General features: G+C 41.9%; 1 pseudogene; it reads left to right on the plus strand.

Annotated features, from left to right (window-relative positions):
• Nucleotides 1-17,460: 17,460 nt before the first annotated feature.
• Nucleotides 17,461-18,916, plus strand: LOC131829102 (dual specificity mitogen-activated protein kinase kinase 4-like; annotated as a pseudogene).
• The last annotated feature ends 4,217 nt before the right edge of the window (nt 18,917-23,133 follow it).

The following is a 23,133-nucleotide window of genomic DNA, read 5'->3' on the forward strand; positions in this document are numbered from 1 at the left end:
TTCTGATCCTGCAGAAAAAAGTTCTCTGAAAGTGCTGACCAGCTTTGATTGCAATACGATTTCTCAGCTGATTTTTTTCATATCCTATTTGAAGCAGAGCTCAAAGCTCTGTACTCAGTGGGTGGTTGTATAATTGTTTTAATTCATTTGTTAAACATAATTAATTATCTTTCCTCACTTCTGTCCTATTCCTTTGATATATGCTCAGCAACTAGGTCCCTAATGGATGTGATTAGAGCTTCCTACGGTGTGCAGCATGCGAGGGAAGGGGTGTTACATCGTTAAGCTGGGGACACATTTTCATTTCATGTTTCAGGGACTTAAGCTGTTTCTTCTGACACCTGGGGGCTATGTTAACGAAAGAGTTCTTTGATAGCTTTATGTGAGTTAATTCTGCTTGTCACACATGCTATAGGGGACCTGGAGAAGAGGGAGGAAGTCAGAGGGCAGAGAATAGGGGGGTGCCTTTGTACAGTGACCATCCCCTCATGCCAACCACCAACCCAATCATTAACTCTGTGTGTTTAAACACAGACATCCCGAGACAGAGCAAAGACAGGTCCTTGGCAACAAGTCAGAACATATTCTTGGGAAAAAAGAGTTACACTAGTGGTCCCTTGTGAATCTGAGGTGTCTTCCTCCTACAGACCTGGGTGTTTCTAGACATCCTGTCATCCACCTTTTTGCAATGTCTCCACAAGGCACCTCTTCCCAAGTCTGGGAAAACTGAAGAATATTAGACTCTGTGCTCTTCGAGATGAGGGAATGTGTCAATGAATCATACTTCTGGGTTCTAACCTAGACTGACAACAGATACAAACCGAGTTCAATCAAATATGATAGGTATTGAGGGCTAGATGAGTCAACATGGCTTAGATTCAAGACGAAAATAGTCTTGAATCTTCCTGTGCCCTGAATTGAAAAATGGTGCCCAGGGAATAGTGTACCTGGCCCGATCCACCCATGCTTACCCCAAGAATATGAAGATTTCCCCCTGCATTTTCTTTTGGAAGTTTTATGGTTTTAGCCTTTACATTTAAGTCTACAATCTATTTCCAGTTAATTTTTGGATATAGTGGGAGGCAAGAGTGGTGATTTGTTTTCCCCTACATACATGCAATGATAGAAATGCTTTCCAGCCTGTCCCCAAGAAGAATGAGCCTGGGTCTTTCCCACTGTTTCCTGGCAATGGTCCAGCACAGCTTTCCTTCAGAGCAGGCAAATAACTGAAAGAAAATCCTCAAATTTAACAATCTTGTCTACTGGGTTTCAATGGAAGTTCATGCATTTTATCCACTCCCCCTTTTCAACCTGCTTTCTATAGAGAACATCAATTCGCCTGTTGGAATTAAACCTGAGAAAAAGAGCAACAAATTAAGCCACTTACAAGAGTGTCATGAAGTACCGATCTTTTATTCTTAACACAGTGACTGGACAGAACCCCTATTTTTTGCGAGTAAAATAGAGCTGGCACCCCTTCCCCATCCTATGCGATGGTGCCCTTTGAAGTCTTGTCTAAGCAAATCTTAGAATGTAGAAGTTGTAGGGAACAGAACATTCATCAGTTTGATGAACGTTGGAAATGGTGATCTTTGCAGCTTCAGTTATAATGGTGAGCTTGTGCACTCTTGGATAGCTGTACATTACTGATGTGTGCCAGATTAGTTTTACAGTTTCACGTGAGGAGCAGAAGTCTGTTGTAGTTGTTTTATAAAGAGTCCAGAAATTCTGCTTTTAAAAAACAGGCTAAATGCATACAGCAACATTTATTACACGGAAAACGCAGCAAATCTACAAGGCCAGAAGCATAAGTACTGTTGAATGGACGGCAGCAGTAGCTAGGACTATAGACGGTCCTATAGCAAGAGAAGACTGTGATGCTTCCGGCTGGTCCAGGAAATCTTCTGGAGGCTTCAGTACCTGGTGTTATCATTTAGCCATGAAGAGGACACATCAGAAGGGGGTGGTGTGGTGAGCAAGGGCACAGGACAGGAGCCGAGCTCATCTGGCGGGTGGCAAGTGGACTGTCAAGTTGGGGCTGTGAGAGACTGGGGTCAAGGCATGCTGCCAGGAGCCATAAAGCCTCCTGAAAGCCCGAATATCCCAGGATAGCATATCCTCAAGTCATGGTGATAAGGCTTATGACGATTTAAATGCTGTTAAATGGGAATTTTGCCTTTCAAACCATGCTACACCTTTGATTGTAAGATGTATCCAAATTTCAAAGATGTTAGATTGTGTGGGGGTAAAAGCATAAGTCAGTGTGCTAGCCAGCCTCGGGGAGGACCACGAAGATTTCCACATCCCGGTATCTGCACGTGTGTTGTACCCTCCCACATCTGGTGTGACTAACAGGATATAGCAGAAATGGGGGTAAATCAATTACAGAATTAGGTTATGAAAGACACTGAGGCTTCTTTTTTGTTCTCTCTCTCTCTTTTCCTCTCTTTCTCTTCTCTCTCTCTCCTTTCTTCCTCTATTCCCCCTCTCCTTCCCTCTCACTCCCTCAGTTTCTCTCTCTCTCTCATTCATCATTAGCTCTTTTGGACATGCAGATCACCCTGTAGATATCTGGGTGGCAAGGAACTGAAGCCCTCCACACCTGCCACCTGCACAGAATTGAGGTATGTCCATCATCACATGTCCTTCAAACAGCTGCAGCCGGCTGACTGTGTGATGGCAATCTCATGAGATACCTCAAGGCAGAAACACCCAGCTCAACTGCTTCCAGGTGCCTGACCCTCAGAAACTGTGTGAGATCATAAGTACTTAAATATATTGTTTGGGCTGCTAAGTTTGGGGGTAATTTATTGCACAGCCATAGAGGTGGGATTCTATACTCAGAATCGAAAAATGCCTTATTCCATATGTGTACTCAGAGTCAGTCTGACGTTCAGAAAGAGGTATGCCTGCCTGAGTCAGCTTAGACCCTGCAGTGCCTCAGAACAGGGGGAGACATTATAGAGAGGTAACCATGTGGGTCTCAGGTGGTGAGTCATATGGTCACAAACGAGGAGGGTTTGCAGAAGCAAGACTGGGAGGTACTGAGCCAAATCTAAGTGCCTTCAAAGCTGAGACCACTGTCTGCCTCTGTCCTGGAACATTCTATCTTCTTCCTACCCAAGTGGAAGTCAACTCCAGAACAAAGTCCAACCAGATTTCACAGAAAGAATTAAGAGGAATATTTCTACAAAGTAAGAAATATTCGGGTGGGTGCAGATCCAGGCGTTTCTGGGACACTAGAATTTTAGAACTTCAGAATGTTATACCCCAGTGATAGATCCTGGAGGACCCTGACAGCCAGACTAAGGTATTTTGATGTTATTGTGCAAGCCAAAGGCAGCTGCAATGATTTGGGGCATGAGAGCTGGGAAATAATAACAGTCTTTAGGAAGATGAAACCAATCACAGCAGGCAATGTGAACTTGAGTCAGAGAAGCTATGAAAGTGTGGCCTATTTCCAGCATGAGGATGTCAGTTTCAACTTAGCAGAATCCTTCTCATCCCTCATGCCCCCTGCCCGCTCAGCATCGAAGTGAGCCTCACTTCTCCATTCCCAGTGCCTTGCTGTCACCTTACGCCAATTAGAAACTTCTCTTCCATGGCCACTCACTCCCTCATAAAAGTCCTTCCATAAGACCATCTTAGAAGCTGAAGTCCATCTGAGGCTAGCATGCTGAGTCCAGGGCCAAAGCAGGACCGGGTTCTGGGGGAGGTTAGGGTGGGTGCGAAGTCCTTGAAGAGGGAGGACAGGGCAGCCTCCCCTGGGATATGGAAAGATCTTTAGGAGAAAGAGCCAGAGAGCTGACTCTAGGCAAAGAGTGTGGGAGAACAGAGGCTTCCCACAAATTGTTTTAATGTGCTGGAGGGATCTTAGGCATATTCCGATTCAGCCCACAGTTTTGTTAGTAAGGCACTGAGCTAAGCCTTATACACACAATCCATGGAAAGGTCTCGACTCCTGGTCGGCAGTCCCCCAGGCCAGTCTAGTATCACCTACAGACCCCATCTACCCCCCCAAAAGGAAGAAAAGTCAGTGTCTACCAGCATGCAAGGTGAGCCTCCATGACGGGGATGACAGCACAGGATTCCTTAGAAAGCAGACTGCCCCTGGGGTGTTTTTGATCATTTTTTGATGAGTTAAAATTGGGGAACTTGGGACTGGTGCCTGCCACTTCCACCTAGACAAAAATGATTTTTACACGTGGGTGAAGGAGAGACGAATTCCCATCTAGTTTACTTTCTGTGACTCTATTGTGGGGGAAGTTAAGCAGGTAAACTCGACATATTTTTATAAGTCTGTTTTAAGAAAGTTGAAAGATTAATGTGATTTATTCAAGAGTATTTGTTTCTCCTCCTATAATTAGTCTGCACTGGCATAGACTTATTTACATTCACATGGGAAAGGCACAATTCTAAACAAGGGGAGGAAATCCTCCCACTCGATTTTGTCATCCACTTCCCTTCTCACATGTCTTTTCTTTTTTCCTGAGAAAGTCACCTGGTTGACTTGTAGCACTTCGTACCTCCCGACACAGAAGCAAAAGTCACAATGTTGTCAGTCACACAATAGGACTGAAACACCTGTTTACAAAATTAAAGCAGAGTTTTATTTACTAACCTGTGCATTTTATTAGGCATCATTTTCTTCTCTTTATGTTTCACACACAAGCCCTGCAGGGTTCTCTTTCTGCAATATGGCAACCTAATTACCCAAATCATCCCTTCTTGCTGAAAATAATTAAAAAGTTTGAAAATCAAAGGCTTCTTCAAAGCGCTGATGAGCTGGCAAGAAATCAAGGCACACACAGGGCAGAACCCAAGGGAACATGGAAACAGAGGGAAGTAACAGAGTCGGCTCTCTGCCTGGGGCATTTGCCAGCTTTGGTGACACTGAGCTCCTGTGCTCACGGCTTTGTGGAGCCTAAGAGATGGAGATGCAGTACAGGACAGCCAAAGTGGCACATCCCAGAAGACCCTCGTCCCCCAAAGCTGGGACGCCCAAAAATCACACCTTCAGCGTCAGCTTGATCTGAAAATAGACCCAAGTTTCCCCTTACCACCACACAGCACTAGGAGGAAAATCACCCAGTTCCTTGGGGTCCAGCAGAAGGGAAACCCCGCCCATGGGAAGTCACGGCCACAGGCTAGACCTTATACACATTTGTAGCACAGACTCACACTGCCTGGGTAACCAAGTTGTTACACTTGCACAAGCGCACAGTCATTACACGTGGGAAGGGACTTGAGGACTTTCAGGTGGCAGAAACCGGCAGAGCTGCAATGACTAGGCCAAGTTCCCATTACAGTGAAGGGCAATGTCAAATTCATTGCTCTTTCAAATTTGTGGAAGTCCCCCTTTCCTCCACCTCTCTTCTACCAAACAAGCGTAGGTGTAAAAAAATAAGTGCTTTCCAAAGTACCGGAGCATGGTTCCTTGGATTGGTGAGGAGAAAAAAACCCTTTACAAACCCTCGACAAATTCAGTGTTAATAAGAACAGAGCGAGGTAGCTGGTATTGAACTAGAGCTAGTATCTGATGCGTGATAGTAAAGATCAGAATGGGCACTAGTCGAACCTCAGCGTGCCTTACCAATCAGCTGGGAACCTGATTCACTAACAGACTCCGCTCTGGGGGGCTTGGGTTGGGACTTGAAATCCCTCAGCTCTGACGATGAGCTTCCAAGTGATGCTGATGTTGCTGGTCACTTTGAGAAGTGGGTGTCTACCAGATGGTAAGAGAGCCATTTGGGAGAGAGGCTTTCATTTAGTAACTTTTATGTAGACTCCTCTCTGGAGCGAAGGAAGCAACGCCTTTCCTATGCTAGCTTTACTGGATAGAGCAAAGAGTCAGCAAGCAAGCAGATGGCAGCCATGCTTCCTTCAAACTGAGCTCCAGGCGACTGCTGAGAGCAGCACACGCTTTCTCTGTGTCCCCATTATCACGATCCCGGTTCCTGAGAAGGTGTCAGGTTTTGCTATTTATTTCCTATTTGGAAAGGGCAGTGGGTGTTTAATACGTTTCAGAGAGGGTTTTTCATCGAACACGGTTAAAATCAAATTTGGATTCCTATGGATGTAAATGTCATTTGTTGGACGATTGCATTATCTGGAAAAGCTTTTTCTCAAAGTTGTTAAGCAAGAGGCTTAATCCTGCAGTCTACAGTGTTGCTTGCTCCAGTCACATCATATAGGAACATAAAAACACTTTGGTTACATTTGCAATAATTTAGTAAAGAGATGGTTCTTCCTGAATAAAAAGGATGGAAATTATTTTTTTTCTTAAAATTTCCATAGTCCAGTGATGTGAATCCTCCCTAAAACAGCTAGTTGTTTTTTAGTGAAGGATTTAAAATCACTTGATTGTTTCCTTGAATTTTTTAATTTTTAATTTCTGAGATCAATGATCATATTTGTTAGATAACCATTTCTTTTGAAAATGAAGCACAATTTTTTATTCATTCAGTTCATTTTACATATTTCATTGGAAAGTATTAACAGTGAGTTTACCTTATCAATATGATTTTTCTAAGCCAGCCTTGATTTTACTCACTTTTTTCCCAGAACGTCACTGTCCTTTGGGATACAGCCTCTGATTCTCAAGGTTGATAACAGATATAAGAACATGACATGTGGGGGCCCCTGGGTGGCTCAGTCAGGTAAGCGTCTGCCTTCATCTTAGGTCAGGGCCTCAGGGTCCTGTGACTGAGCCCCACATCAGGCTCCCTGCTCATCAGGGAGTCTGATTCTCCCTCTTTGATCTCTCTGGCTCTCACTCTCTCAAATAAATAAAAATAAAAATCTTAAAAAAAAATGTTGCATGTGTCATGGATAACCATAGTCTGGAAAACACAGGTGTGATTTTTCTTCCGCTTGATAAAAATATGGGGAATGCTAGAGTCACTTCATTTTTCTGTCTTGGGTCATTCCATTTTATTTCTTACTGGTGGGAACATACAGCAAACAATATTGTGAGAGGCTGGCATATCCCGTAATTGGAAACCTTACTCCATCGACGGCTGGTTACAACAGATTTCCCACCAATCGATGGGAAAGTTTTGAAAAGATCATACATTTCTTAAGTACTTCTTCAGTAATTCAGCAACTTTATATTAAAAGTGTATTGTAAGTGTAAAAAAGGGATCAAATGCATTTCAGTAGGAAAATTAAGGCTCATGAGCCTGAGAGAACATGTACATCTGTTACTACTAATAATAAGAACTGACATTCATTGGGGATGCACTAGCAGCTTTCCCTATATTCTCTTCTTTCTTTCTTCCTTTTTTTTTTTTTTTAAGAATTTATTTATTTAATTGATAGAGATCACAAGTAGGCAGAGAGGCAGGCAGAAAGAAAGAATGAAGCAGGCTCCCAGCTGAGCAAAGATCCCGATGCGGGGATCGATCCCAGGACACTGGGATCATGACCTGAGCTGAAGGCAGAGGCTTAACCCACTGAGCAACCAAGGTGCCCCTATTCTCTTATTTCTTGGAAAAACTCTGTGAGACAAGTACTACTGTACTATCTTCATTTTTTAGATGGGGAATTTGCGAAAACACCAGATGACTCAAGTAAGTCACACAGCTAGCAAAACAACGAGCTTCATCGATCAAGTCAGAATCAACCTACTTCAAACACCCGTGCCTTACTACTTCAGAGTATGGGGGAAATGGCAACATATTTTAACAGGACCTCTTTGCATTTTATTGCGCAATAAATATCGGTATTTTATTTCTTGTAAATTTTATCGTCTCATGTGGCAATTTTTCTAGTATTCAAAGAGGTGAAGTCGACAATCCCATTATGCAGTCAGGATTTTAGCTCTGTTTTAAGACTCAGCCCCCAGGCGTTCAATGCACATATAATAGGAACTGTCTGTAGAAGAGTGTAGCTGTTGGTTTTATCTTCATGCTACAATGATACTTGAATCATCACCAGTAATAAAGACTCAGAGGACAGTAAAGTAAATATGCAAAATCAGAATGGTATTCAGCATTTTCCCCCATTGATGTGTTGGCTTTGCTAAGAACAGCCCAGATTTTGCCTGAATTGTAAACTAAGCAAATATGACTAGAGGATACACAGGGAACAGATGTTGATTTTTAAAAGACCACTTATCCATCATCACTTTTTTATATAATCAGCTGAAACCAGCATTCAATCCCTTTTCTTTTTTTAATTTTTTATTTATTTTCAGCATAACAGTATTCATTATTTTTGCACCACACCCAGTGCTCCATGCAATCTGTGCCCTCTACAATACCCACCACCTGGTACCCCAACCTCCCACCCCCCCACCACTTCAAACCCCTCAGATTGTTTTTCAGAGTCCATAGTCTCTCATGGTTCATCTCCCTTTCCAATTTCCCCCAATTCCCTTCTCCTCTCTAACTCCCCATGTCCTCCATGCTATTTGTTATGCTCCACAAATAAGTGAAACCATATGATAATTGACCCTCTCACTTGACTGATTTCACTCAGCATAATCTCTTCCAGTCCCGTCCATGTTGCTACAAAAGTTGGGTATTCATCCTTTCTGATGGAGGCATAATACTCCATAGTGTATATGGACCACATCTTCCTTATCCATTCGTCCGTTGTAGGGCATCTTGGTTCTTTCCACAGTTTGGCGACCGTGGCCATTGCTGCTATAAACATTGGGGTACAGATGGCCCTTCTTTTCACGACATCTGTATCTTTGGGGTAAATACCCAGGAGTGCAATTGCAGGGTCATAGGGAAGTTCTATTTTTAATTTCTTGAGGAATCTCCACACTGTTCTCCAAAGAGGCTGCACCAACTTGCATTCCCACCAACAGTGGAAGAGGGTTCCCCTTTCTCCACATCCCCTCCAACACATGTTGTTTCCTGTCTTGTTAATTTTGGCCATTCTAATTGATGTAAGGTGATATCTCAATGTGGTTTTAATTTGAATCTCCCTGATGGTTAGTGATGATGAACATTTTTTCATGTGTCTGATAGTCATTTGTATGTCTTCATTGGAGAAGTCTCTGTTCATATCTTCTGCCCATTTTTTGATAGGATTGTCTGTTTCGTGTGTGTTGAGTTTGAGGAGTTCATTATAGATCCTGGATATCAACCTTTTGTCCGTACTGTCATTTGCAAATATCTTCTCCCATTCCGTGGGTTGCCTCTTTGTTTTTTTGACTGTTTCCTTTGCTGTGCAGAAGCTTTTGATTTTGATGAAGTCCCAAAAGTTTATTTTCTCTTTTGTTTCCTTTGCCTTTGGAGACATATCTTGAAAGAAGTTGCTGTGGCTGATATCGAAGAGATTATTGCCTATGTTCTCCTCTAGGATTCTGATGGATTCCTGTCTCACACCAATATCACTGATGAATATGGATGCTAAGATTCTCAACAAGATCCTAGCAAACAGCATCCAACAGCACATTAAAAAGATTATCCACCATGATCAGGTGGGATTCATCCCTGGGCTATAAGGATGGTTTGACATTCGCAAATTGATTGATTTTAGAACAAATTAATAAAGAGAAGAGAGAAGAATCACATGGTCCTCTCAATTGATGCAGAAAAAGCATTTGACAAAATCCAGCATCTGTTCCTGATTAAAACGCTTCAAAGTATAGGGATAGAGGGAACATTCCTGAACTTCATAAAATCTATCTATGAGAGACCCACAGCAAATATCATCCTCCATGGGAAAAAGCTTGCAGCCTTCCCGTTGAGATCAGGAACATGACAAGGATGCCCACTCTCACCACTCTTGTTCAACATAGTATTAGAAGTCCTAGCAACAGCAATCAGACAACAAAGAGAAATAAAAGGTATCCAGATTGGCAATGAAGAAGTCAAACTCTCTCTCTTTGCAGAAGACATGATTCTTTATATGGAAAACCCAAAAGACTCCACCCCAAACTAGTAGAACTCATACAGCAATTCAGCAACGTGGCAGGATACAAAGTCAATGTACAGAAATCAGTGGCTTTCTTATACACTAACAATGAAAATACAGAAAGGGAAATTAGAGAATTGATTCCATTTACTAGAGCACCAAGAACCATAAGATACCTGGGAATAAGCCTAACCAAAGAGGTAAAGGATCGGTACTCAAGGAATTACAGAACACTCATGAAAGAAATTGAAGAAGACACAAAAAGATGGAAGACCATTCCATGCTCTTGGATCAGAAGAATAAACATTGTTAAAATGTCTATACTGCCTAGAGCAATCTATACTTTTAATGCAATTCCAATCAAAATTCCACCGGTATTCTTCAAAGAGCTGGAGGAAATAATCTGAAATTTGTATGGAATCAGAAGAGACCCCAAATCGCTAAGGAAATGTTGAAAAACAAAAATAAAACTGGGGACATCACGTTACCGAATTTCAAGCTTTATTACAAAGCTGTGATCACCAAGACAGCATGGTACTGGCATAAAAACAGATACATAGACCATCGGAACAGAGTAGAGAGCCCAGATATGGACCCTCAACTCTATGGGCAAATAATCTTCGACAAAGCAGGAAAAAATATACAGAGGCAGCTGCAGCCCTGCAGGCAGACAGTCTCTTCAATAAATGGTGCTGGGAAAACTGGGCAGTATACATGTCATATAATGTAGAAGAATGAAACTCAACCATTCTCTTACAAGGTACACAAAGATAAACTCAAAATCGATGAAGGCTTCTTTTTAATCACTATCCAGGGAAGTCACAGCCTGACTTAACATATGAAAGGAAGGACGGGAGAAAGTTCTACATGCAGGAATCAGGTTTTCTCCTTGGGTCCTTGAGCTGGTTCCTGACCCTCCAGTACCCCAGGCAGTTTGTTTTTAATCCTTAAATTAACAAGTAGTGAAGGTTTACCTGAGCAAACACACTTGTCAGGGAGTTAAATTTTATTGCCTCTCTGGGCAATCTCATGAGGGCCTCTGGGGAGTAGTCTAACCCAAGGGGCAGGAGGTGGGTAGACACTAACACCCAGCCTTCCTGCATACAGGGGCACCCCCAAGAGTTTTCTGCTGCAGGAATGGTGATACCTGCATGCTGGGCAGCTTCTGCCTATGCCCTGCCCATTTCACAAGCCAATACTGCCTGCATGATCAGAGGCATAGCTGGGTGCCTGTAGGAGCTGTCTGTGATTTGGGCAGGGAGAACCTGGGTTTGACCATGCGGAGGGGAATGGGGGGTGGGGTCCCCAGATTAGGGCAGGGAGCAGAGATCTAGGGTGGGGAGGCCGGGGGTGGGTGCGGGACTTGGATACTCCTGGGTCCTGCATCTGCCTGCAGGGCTGCAGCTGCCTCTGCTCCGTGAGTGCAACACACTAATTCGTGGAGCCTGGACCTTCCACCACAGCCGCCTTTGCAGGTGTGTCTTCACAGCCCTGCACTGACTTCCCCAGCAAACACCGGGCATCTAAGTTAAGTGGATCTGCCTCCTGTGTACACAGTCCATGCTCCCAGGCAATGCACAGAGGTCTAGCGGTGCCAGGAGACAGAAAGGAGAACCTGGGGTGACTGATCACCTAAGAAAGTCATGTTCATTGTGATTACATAGAGTATTATTATTTTTATATTAATTACATGGTAATTAATGTCTATATTTATTATATGATGATATATATTATGCTCACAATGATTATATAATGATACTTAAAATAATTATTATGATTTAAAATGATTCCCAAGTTTATTATGCTCAGATGGCTGGGTTTAAATATGTTTTCCAAACAGTGTCCTTAAGTGTGCTTTCAGTGAACAGAGTTTGGGAGCACACAAGCTGCTAAGCAGAGCCACGCCTAGGAGAGAGGTTACAGACGAAATCCACAGTGATTTCCCTACACCAAGCCACACCCTCTCCTTGGCTGTGAAATGAGGAGGGCACTGGAGCAGCACAGGAACAGGCAAGGATGGCCACATGCTGCCCTTTAGAACCAACCAGGCCGTGCTCCCAGAGAAAGAAGTACCTCGTAAGCGCAACTCAGGCCTCCCATACATTTTAATAGCCAGGACGGTGTGGCGAACACATGGGTGAGCACTAATTTTGAGACATCTGAGCAGTTTTTACAAATATGCGAGCTATATTCAATCCTGGCAACTTTATTTGCAACTAATAAATCAGAACAAACACATACTTAACTTCAGATATAATCAGGGTCATAGAAAGTCTGCAACCTTCTATTAATCTGTAAGTGTTAAGCATGAGTCTTTAGAGGATAAGCATATATCTTCAACAGCTATTTAGCTATGGTGCCAGGAGACTTGCTCAACTCAGGCTTGCCAAAAACCAATTTGTAAAAAAAAAAAAAAATGCATTTTCGGCAAAGCTCAATAAAGTGAAGTGCACTAAAATGAGGTATGCTGATATGCCACTTCCTGAATGTAGTCTGCACATAGTAACTTCCTTCCGAAGAGTACAGGATAGAGGAGGGGCAGGGGGGAGTGTAAACTTAAAGCAATCTTACAAACAGTACCTCAGCCAGGTTGTCAAGTTTAACACTGATAGTGATACCACACTGACAGCACGCATCCTTAGTACGACATGACGAAAACAGCAATTGACCTGAGGGGTTCTATTTCCCAAAACCCATACCCCCAGAGAAAAAGTCAGATAAATCACAATAGAGGGGCATTTTATGAAATTCTTGACCAGTACTCTTCAAAACTATTGAGGCCATCAACAAGGAAGCTCTAAGAAACTGCCACAGCAAGAGATGCCTAAGCAGACAACTACATGTGCATAACGTGGTACCTGGATGACATCCCAGAATGGAAAAAACACATGAGAGGAAACTGAAGAAATCCAAATGAAGTATGGACTTCCATTAACAATATATCAATATTGGTTCATCATTGAGACAAATGTGCCATAATAATGTTAGATGTTAATATCAGGAAAATTGAGTGTGAGGTACAAGGGAACTTCTGTTTTATCTTTGTGATTTTTCCAGAAACCCAAAACTGTTCTAAACTTTGAAATATAATTATAACATTGTTTTCCTGATCTGAAAATTTAAATGGAAATGAACCCAGAAGAGCCAAAACAATTTGAAAAAGTTGTACAAAATTGAAGGACTTAACCTTCCTGATTTCAAAACTTACTTTAAAGCTACTTTAGTTAAACCAGTGTGGTGTTGACATAAAGAAAGACATAGAGATCAATGGAACAGAACTGATTCTTGGTAAAGCTGGGAATGCATTGTAGGAGAGTCTTTTCAGCAGTTAGTGCTAAAAGGTTGGATATCAATATAACAATGTGCAAAAACAAAGAAAAAAGAACATTGATACATAACATCATACAAACATACAAAATAAACTACCTTGAAATGGATCATGGAACTAAATTTAAGATGTAAAGCTATATGAGTATTGAAACAATATACTAGAGGTAATTTTTATGATCTTGGGTTAGGGACAGATTAGGGTACAGATAAGTTCTGAACTAAGAGATGTTTTGTGTTCAATAATTCTTTTTTTTTCCAAGATTTTATTTATTTATTTGACAGACAGAGATCACAAGTAGGCAGAGAAGCAGGCAGAGAGGGAGGAAGCAGGCTCCCTGCTGAGCAGAGCGCTGGATGCGGGGTTTGATCCCAGGATGTGGGGCTTGATCCCAGGACCCTGAGACCATGACCTGAGCCAAAGGCAGAGGCTTTAACCCACCGAGCCACCCAGGTGCCCCAATAGTTATTTGTTTTTTTTTTTTTTTTAAAGATTTTTTATTTATTTATTTGACAGAGAGAGATCACAAGTAGGCAGAGAAGCAGGCAGAGAGAGAGGAGGAAGCAGGCTCCCTGCTGAGCAGACAGCCTGATGCGGGGCTCGATCCCAGGACCCTGGGATCATGACCTGAGCCAAAGGCAGAGGCTTTAACCCACTGAGCCATCCAGGCGCCCCCAATAGTTATTTGTTAATCTGAAGTAGACACATTCCACTAATCACTGGTCCTATTCAGAATATGTCATGAGGGATCCAGTGTGACCACCAGCAGATTGGATTGGATGCTAATCTTTGATCCTAGCAGGATATCATTCTAGCCACCATCTCAAACAATGGCTCCTATGTCTATTCCAGTGTTCATAATTCTGGAAGGAGTATACATTTCAATACGTTTTCAGCCACTTCATGAATAAAGAGCAGGAGTGTGAGAAAAGGAAGAGAACCATATAGTTGACCAGTCTTCAAATACTGACTGAAATCAAATGCAAGGGTTTGGGAGAGGATGTGAGGGTTAGGGGAGAGGCAAAAGACACTGAAACACCTCATTTATTCAGCCAAAGTGTGAGTTAAATTCATACAATAAATCTTAAGTGTTTTTAGACTTTTCACTCTTTCATTCATCCATGTGCCAATGTTCTGCATAAGCAGGAGAGGCAAAATAAAAATGAGTGAATACAATTAAAGAAAAGTGCAAGAAGTGTTCTTAAATCAGAATTCTGATTCTGTTCCTTGAGGAGACCACCTTTATCTATTTGCTGCCATCCTTCAGCTTTTAGAACCTCTGCCATCTCCTGGATCTTTATTCAGAAAGTTTCTTTTTTTTCCTCACTGTAACAGTGAATTTCAAACAGTGGTTCACTTACAGTAGCCAAACTTCATTCTGGAGTTGGTTAACAGAATCTGGGTTGTACATTCTGACTATATATATATATATATATATATATATATATATATATATATATATTTTGTTGTTGTTGTTGTTTGTTTGTTTGTTTTGTTTTTTAAAAAAATTTCAATTTATTTATTTTAAGAAAAACAGTATTCATTATTTTTTCACTACACCCAGTGCTCCATGCAATCTGTGCCCTCTACAATACCCACCACCTGGTACCCCAACCTCCCACCCCCCCACCACTTCAAACCCCTCAGATTGTTTTTCAGAGTCCATAGTCTCTCATGATTCACCTCCACTTCCAATTTCCCCCAACTCTCTTCTCCTAACACCCCTTGTCCTCCATGATATTTGTTATGCTCCACAAATAAGTGAAACCATATGATAATTGACTCTCTCTGCTTGACTTATTTCACTCAGCATAATCTCCTCCAATCCTGTCCATGTTCCTACAAAAGTTGGGTGTTCATCCTTTCTGATGGAGGCATAATACTCCATAGTTTATATGGACCACATCTTCCTTATCCATTCGTCCGCTGAAGGGCATCTTGGTTCTTTCCACAGTTTGGCGACCGTGGCCATTGCTGCTATAAACATTGGGGTACAGATGGCTCTTCTTTTCACGACATCTGTATCTTTGGGGTAAATACCCAGGAGTGCAATTGCAGGGTCATAGGGAAGTTCTATTTTTAATTTCTTGAGGAATCTCCACACTGTTCTCCAAAGAGGCTGCACCAACTTCCAAAGAGGCTGCACCAACTTTCTGACTATATTTTTAAGCGAGCTCTTCTGCCCAGTGTTGTCTCTGATAAGCCTGATCTTATACTGTGATTACTCCAGTTCCCCTCATCAAAGGTTGCCTGTCCTCTGGCTGGGGACTGGTAGAGTGTGGATTAATGGACATGACTGGTGGTGTGTTTACTTTCTAAGAAATCCCAGTGCTGCTGATTAGAAGGCAGATGCTATTTCTATCCTATTTCTCTTCTCATCTTCATTTATCTTCTTGTCAGCATTTAACAGGCATTAAGTGCAAGAGCAGACTCTTGGAGAGGTTAATGGATTTGGAGGTAGAGTAACTTTAATTTTGTACACTCATGTGAAAGTATCTGTTCCTTTCTTTTTTATTTACTGAGATTTAAAAAAATAATGGTGGTTGGGTTTAAGGAAAAAGTTGGGTTTTGTTTGTTTGTTTGTTTTGTTAAGAAGCATGTGGTTGATAAAGAGGTGAAATGAAGCAAATACTTTTATTTTTTGCAAATTCATTTTTTGATATATTGAAAAGTACTCTAAGTGGAAAGAAAGATTGTGAAGTCTGTTGTATTTCATTCTTCTATACTTCATCTTGTCTTTTTCATAGCTTCACCCTATGCTTGGTACTTCATTCTAACAATCTTCAGTATCCAAATAACTAAAGAACCAAAGTTTGTGGCATGTATAAGTTCTGGATATTAGATTTCAAAGGAGTTTTTATTTTTTTTATAAGAGAAGGCTAGTTTGAAAGGTATTTAATGTGACTTAGTTGGAAAAAAATAGTATTTTGAACATTCTTTTTGAAAAGTGAATAGTTACTTTTATGAGTCAATGGAAATCTGCTTTTGGTAGATATCAAAATTTTTCCCATACAAAGCTCTCTTTAATTTTCTAGAAATAAGGTTACTGAGAAAGGATTAGATGCATGCCTTAGCAGAGGGCCCTTGATATCAAGGACACTCCTAATGGAAGCCACTATTTTTTTTTTATTATTAACATATCATGTATTATTTGTTTCAGAGGTATAGATATGTGATTCATCAGTCTTACACAACATACAGCGCTCACCACAATACATAACCTCCCCAGCATCCATCACCCAGCCATCCCATCTCCCCCTTCCTTCCAGCAACCTTTTCTCCTAAGATTAAGTGTCTCTTATGGCTTTTCTTCCTCTCTGGTTTCATCTTGTTTCATTTTTTTTCTCTCTTCCTCTATGATCCTCTGCCTCTTTTTCTTAAATTCCCCTTATCAGTGAGATGATATGATAATTGTCTTTCTCTGATGGACTCATTTTGTTTAGCAAAATGCCCTCTACTTCCATACATGTCATTGCAAATGGCAAGACTCCTTTTTTCATGGCCATGTAGTATTCTGTTGTGTAAACATGGCACATCTTCTTTATCCATTCATCTGTTGAGGACATCTGGGCTCTCTCCATAGTTTGGCCATTGTGGACATTGCTGTTAGAAACAAAATAAAAGGCATCCAAATCGAACACGAAGAAGTCAAACTCTCACTCTTTGCTGATGATATGATCCTTTTGGTGGAAAACCCAAAAGACTCCACTCCAAAACTGCTAGGACTCATACAGAAGTTCAGTAAAGTGTCAGGATATAAAATCAATGCACAGAAATGAATTACATTTCTCCATACCAACAATGAGACAGATGAAAGAGAAATTAAGGCATAGCTCCCATTTACAACTGCATCCAAAAGCACAAGAAACCTGAAAGAAATCTAACCAAAAAGACAAAGGATCTGTATTCAGAAAACTATAAAACACTCATGGAAGGAATTGAGGAAGACACAAAGAAATGGAAAAACATCCCGTGCTCATGGATTGGAAGAACAAATATTGCTAAAATGTCTATGCTACCTAGAGCCATTACACAATCAATACAGTCCCTATCAAAATGCTATCAACTTTTTTCACAGAACTGGAACAAATAATCCTAAAATTTGCATGGAACCAGAAAAGACCCTAAATAGCCAAAAGTATGTTGAAAAAGAAAATCAAAGTGGTGGCATCATGGGCTTCAAGCTCTATTACAAAGCTATAAAAATCAAGACAGGCCTTGCAGCCTCCCCAGCGCCTCTGGGCTCTTTACTCCCAACAATGGTGGCTCCAAGCCCGAGCGGTGGCCGCGGCTCCAGGTGCAGCAGCGGCAGTGGCACTCCGGCCCCGTGGGGACCCCGGCGCCGGGCCACCCGGCCGTCAGCAGCATGCAGGATAAACGCAAGCACTAAGGTTGAATTTTGCAAATCCACCTTTCAAATCTACAGCAAGGTTTACTCTGAATCCAAACACTACAGGAGTTCAAAACCCACGTATAGAGAGACTGAGAACACACAGCATTCAATTGTCAGAAAAACTGAAGATCTCGCCTGAGCAGCACTGGGATTTTACTGCAGAGGACTGGAAAGACCTTGGAGAAATTGGACGAGGAGCTTATGGTTCTGTCAACAAAATGTCCACAAACCAAGTGGGCCAATAATGGCAGTTAAAAGAGTTTGGTCAACAGTGGATGAGAAAGAACAAAACCAACTTCTTATGAATTTGGATGTAGTAATGCAGAGTAGTGATTGCCCGTACATTGTTCAGTTTTATGGTGCACTCTTCAGAGAGGGTGACTGTTGGATCTGTATGGAACTCATGTCTACCTCGTTTGATAAGTTTTACAAATATGTATATAGTGTATAAGATGATGTTATTCCAGAAGAAATTTTAGGTAAAATCACTTTAGCAACTGTGAAAGCACTAAACCACTTAAAAGAAAACTTGAAAATCATTCACAGAGATATAAAACCTTCTAATATTCTTTTGGACAGGAGTGGAAATATTAAGCTCTGTGACTTTGGTATCAGTGGACAGCTGGTGGACTCCATTGCTAAGACAAGAGATGCAGGGTGTAGGCCTTACATGGCACCTGAAAGAATAGACCCGAGTGCATCACGACAAGGATATGACGTCCACTCTGAAGTCTGGAGTTTGGGGATCACATTGTATGAGTTAGCCACAGGTGGGTTTCCTTACCCAAAGTGGAACAGTGTGTTCGACCAGCTCATGCAAGTCGTGAAAGGGGACCCTCCGCAGCTGAGCAACTCCGAAGAATGCAAGTTCTCCCTGAGCTTCATCAACTTTGTCAACTTGTGCCTTACGAAGGATGAATCCAAAAGGCCAAAGTATAAAGACCTTCTGAAACATCCCTTTATTTTGATGTATGAAGAACGTACCGTCGAGGTTGCCTGCTATGTTTGTAAGATCCTGGATCAGATGCCAGTGACTCCCAGCTCTCCCATGTATGTCGACTGATCTTGCTGCTGCATCAGATTTGAGAAAAAAAAGGGCTGAGAGGAAGCAAGATGTAAAGAATTTTCATCCCATATCACAGTGTTTTTACTGCTCGCCCAGACACCATGTGCAATAAGATTGGTGTTCGTTCCCATCCTGTCTGTATACTCCCGTCATTTAGAACACGCATCCCCATGATACCTGATTGATCACAGTGTTAGTGCTGGTCAGAGAGACCGCATCCTGTTCCTGTGTGATGAATTTACTCATGAAATGTGGAAGTCAGTACTATCAATTTGCTGAGTGTGATTAGATCACTTCTTAAATTCACTTCTGGGCTCAAAACCTGAAGACGCAGCTACTGGAGTGGTGTTTTGTTGGAATTCAGATGCCGGAAGAATGCGGTGATGGACATATGAGGTCTGAACCTAGAGACTCCAGCTTGAGTGAGAGAGCTGGCGCAGCCCACAAGGCCCACAGCCTTCTGGAACTGGGAGACAAGGGAGGGATTTACCGTCTTCACCAAGTGCAATGGATTTACTGATTTGATATTCTGTTGATTTACCATCAGTCGGTGTTCGGAGATCGATGTGCTCAGCCAAATTTCCTGTTTGAAATATCACATTAAATTAGAATGAATTTATCTTTACCAAAAACCATGTTGCGTTCAAAGAGGTGGATACAGAAATATTGAGATGGGACAGAATGTGTTCTTTTCTCCTTTACCGGTCCTTCTGCTCTTCGTTGGGAAGACTCAGGAGTCTGCCACTTTGTCAGAGAAGGTGCTGATCCTAAGAATCTTCATTCTCAAATTCGGTGTACTGCCAACTTGATGTTCCATCTGCCACAAACCACTGACTGAAACAAGAAAAGCGTACTGAGGGCAAAGAGTACAGATGTTTCCATGCCGAGCATTTGACCCAAAACGACTTGTAGCAGCTCTGAGTTCCCCTCAGTCCCATGCCTGAGACTTCGGCCTTCACAGCTCACGCACAGGGAGAAGCAGCTAGAAGCGATGTGCCTTGACTGATACATAGAGTGTGCTTGTAGGGCAGCACAAGACCAAACCTCAACCTTCTGCTCTCACTGGCCCAGATCTTCGGTTTTGGAATCCCCCTCCCTTCCCATCTGGTCTGTTGCCACTCTGTAACTTTTGCTTAATCCAATATTTTGCTTTTTTCCCCCCATCCTGTAGCAAAAGCCTTTTTAATTTCCAGGGATGTTTAGCCCCCAGTCCCTCCCATGCTGTAGTTTAAAAGGCTGAGAAACGTAGGGCCCCACAGATGTGGCGGGTGGTGAAGAAGCGTCTTCCAGAGACATGTCAGACCAGACGAGGGTCCCTTACAGAAGCTCATTGCTGGTGAGAGTCTCTGGCAGATCACTATTTTTTAGAAATGGAATTCTCTTGAAAGCAAAACAAAAAAAACACAAAAAAACCCAAACCAACCCAAACCCCCAAACCACCCCAGAGTAGTTGTGAGGCCACTGAGGTCTGCCCCCTGATGTTCTGCTCCATTACCAACTCATTAGCCAGGTGGCCCCCTTTGGTGACATGGTGGCCTCGCTGGCCCCGAGCGTGTGGCTCCATGTGACAGTGAAGCACCTCTGTGAGCAGTTCTAGCGCATGGGAGAGGGCGGCTGAGGCTGAGAGCCCGTGGTGTCCTTGGAAGCAGGTGCGGCCGGTGGTGCTGGGGCAGGGTGGGGGGAGCGCCCTCCCAGGGCGACTGTACCAAATGCTGTAAAACAGTCCAGGGAGGACGGTGTTGTGTCACGTGACATCCCCATAAATCTCCAAGCTTCAGAAATGAATTATCGCTTCGGTCCACTTCCCTAGTTTCCCCAGTTTCCCCCCACCCCAGCCTCCTAAACCTTCGACCACCCCAGTGCCCCGAAAGGAAGCCTTGTTGTGTGTCTTCCTTCAACCACACCAAGCCATCGTCCTCCGTTGCTCCCGGGGACTCAAGAGGAAATCTGTTGCTCTGTTGTCCACTTCCCATCTGGCTCCGGGTAGGGTCACTTTGCCATTGGACACGTGGCGATAAAAGCAATTCTGACTGTCCAGGAGCTTCATCTGACAGTTCTCTTGTGTGGATGACCACATGAAAAGGCAATTTTAGTGTATTAATCATAGATTATTATAAACTATAAACTTAAGGGCAAGGAGCTTAGTACAATGTGTCTTTATTAAAACAAAAGGATGTATAGTGTTCATAAACTGTGAAAATAGTGTAAGAACTGTACATTGTGAGCTCTGGTTATTTTTCTCTTGTACCATAGAAAAATGTATAAAAATTATCAAAAAGCTAATGTGCAGGGATATTGCTTTATTTGTCTGTACAAATGGAACTCAGTAACAGACCTGCTTCTTGGAACTTGGGAATATTTTATCCTGTATTCTTGTTTGAATCCTCCTCTATTTAAGATATATACATGGAATTGAAGTGTTTATGTAATAGTTCTATCCTTTTGCCTGCAGGTCAGTTGTAATAAATCTAGGATATGATGATGACTTTGTAATTGGATTTCCTGAAGTCAGACCCTGAGAGGGGAAAATCAAGTAAATTCCATTAAATTATCTGTGCATAAAAAAAATCAAGACATTATGGTACTGGCACAAAAGCAGACATATTTGTCAATGGCATAGAGCACAGTGCTCAGAAATGGACCCTCAGCAATATGGTCATCTAATCTTTAACAAATCAGGAAAGAATATCTGATGGGAAAAAGACAGTTTCTTCAACAAATGGTGTTGGGAAAATCAGACAACCACATGCAGAAGGATGAAACTGGAGCATTTCCTTACACCAAACAGAAAAATAGACTCAAAATGGATGAAAGACCTCAATGTGAGACAGGATTCCATCAAAATCCTTGAGGATAACCCAGGCAGCAACCTCTTTGACCTTTACCCCAACAACTTCTTGTTAGACACATCTCCAAAGGCCATGGAAATAAAGGCAAAAATGAACTACTGGAACCTCATAAAAATAAGTAGCTTTTGGACAAAAAAGAAAACAGATAGAAAAGACAACCAACAGAATTGGAGAAGATATTTGCTAATGACATATCAGATAAAGGGCTATTAGCCAACAGCTATAAAGAACTTATCAAACTCAAAACCCAAAGAACAAATAATCCACTCAAGAAATGGGTAGAAGATGTGAACAGATATTTCTGCAAAGAAATCATCCAAATGGTTAACAGACTCATGGGAAAGTGCTCAATATCACTGGGCATCAGAGAAATATAAATCAAAACCACAGTGAGATACCACCTCACACCAGTCAGAATGGCTAAAATTAAGTCAGGAAATGACAGAAGTTGGTGAGGATGTGGAGAAAGCAGAACCTTCCCACACTGTTGGTGGGAATTCAAGCTGGTGCAGACAATCTGGGAAACAATTAGGAGTTTTCTCAAAAAGTTGAAGGTAGAGCTCCCCTATGACCCAGCACTGCGCTACTGGGTATTTATTGCAATGGTACAAATGTAGTGATCTGAAAGGGGACACGTGCCCCAATGTTTATAGCAGCAATGTCCACCATAACCAAACTATGGAAGGAGCCTAAATGTCCATCAACAAAAGAATGGATAAGGAAAACATTGTCTGTATATACAATGGAATATTATGCAGCCATCAACCCCCCCCAAATCTTGCCATTTGGAATGACATGGATGGAACTAGAGGGTATTATGTTAAGTGAAACAAGTCAATCAGAAATAGCCAATTATCATATGATCACACGGAAATCAGGAATTTGAAAAACAAGATAGACTATCATATGGGAAGGGAGGGGAAAATGAAACAAGATGAAACCAGAGAGGATGACAAACCATAAGAGGGTCTTAAACTCAGGAAACAAATCAATGGTGGTTGGAATGGAGGAGGGTGAGTGGGGTGTCGTGACAGGGTAATGGACATTGGGGAGGGTATATGCTATGGTGAGCACTGTGAATTGTGTAAGGCTGATGAATCACAGAACTATACCCCTGCAACAAATAATAGATTATATGTGAATTTTTTAAAAAAGGAAGTAGTCAAATATCATGGTCAGTGGGGAAAAAGACACCAACATCATCACACTGCTAAGATAATTCAATTGGAAAACAGGAAAAGATGAGCTTAAATTCAGTTATAAAAGACAATGATGGAATATTAAAATATTGGAAGCTCTAAATATCTTTATTTGATTTGCGATTGTCATGTTGTTTCTACTTTTCATTTTTTAAAAAGACTTTATTTATTTATCTGAGCAAGAATAGTGCACATGCACAGGGGAAGGACAAGAGGAAGAGCTAGGAAAAGACTCCCTGCTAAGCTCAGAACCTGACATGGGGCTCAATGCCAGGACACCAAGATCATGACCTCAGCTGAAATTCAGAGTCCATATCTCAATTCACTGAGCCACCCAGGCCACCCCTTCATTTTTTATTGGAAATGTCATAAACTAAACTCAAACTTTTTAGTTTTTGTATTTTAAAGTCTAAGATACTTTTATA

Source organism: Mustela lutreola, chromosome 4, assembly GCF_030435805.1.
Source record: "Mustela lutreola isolate mMusLut2 chromosome 4, mMusLut2.pri, whole genome shotgun sequence".
Taxonomy (NCBI): domain Eukaryota; kingdom Metazoa; phylum Chordata; class Mammalia; order Carnivora; family Mustelidae; genus Mustela; species Mustela lutreola.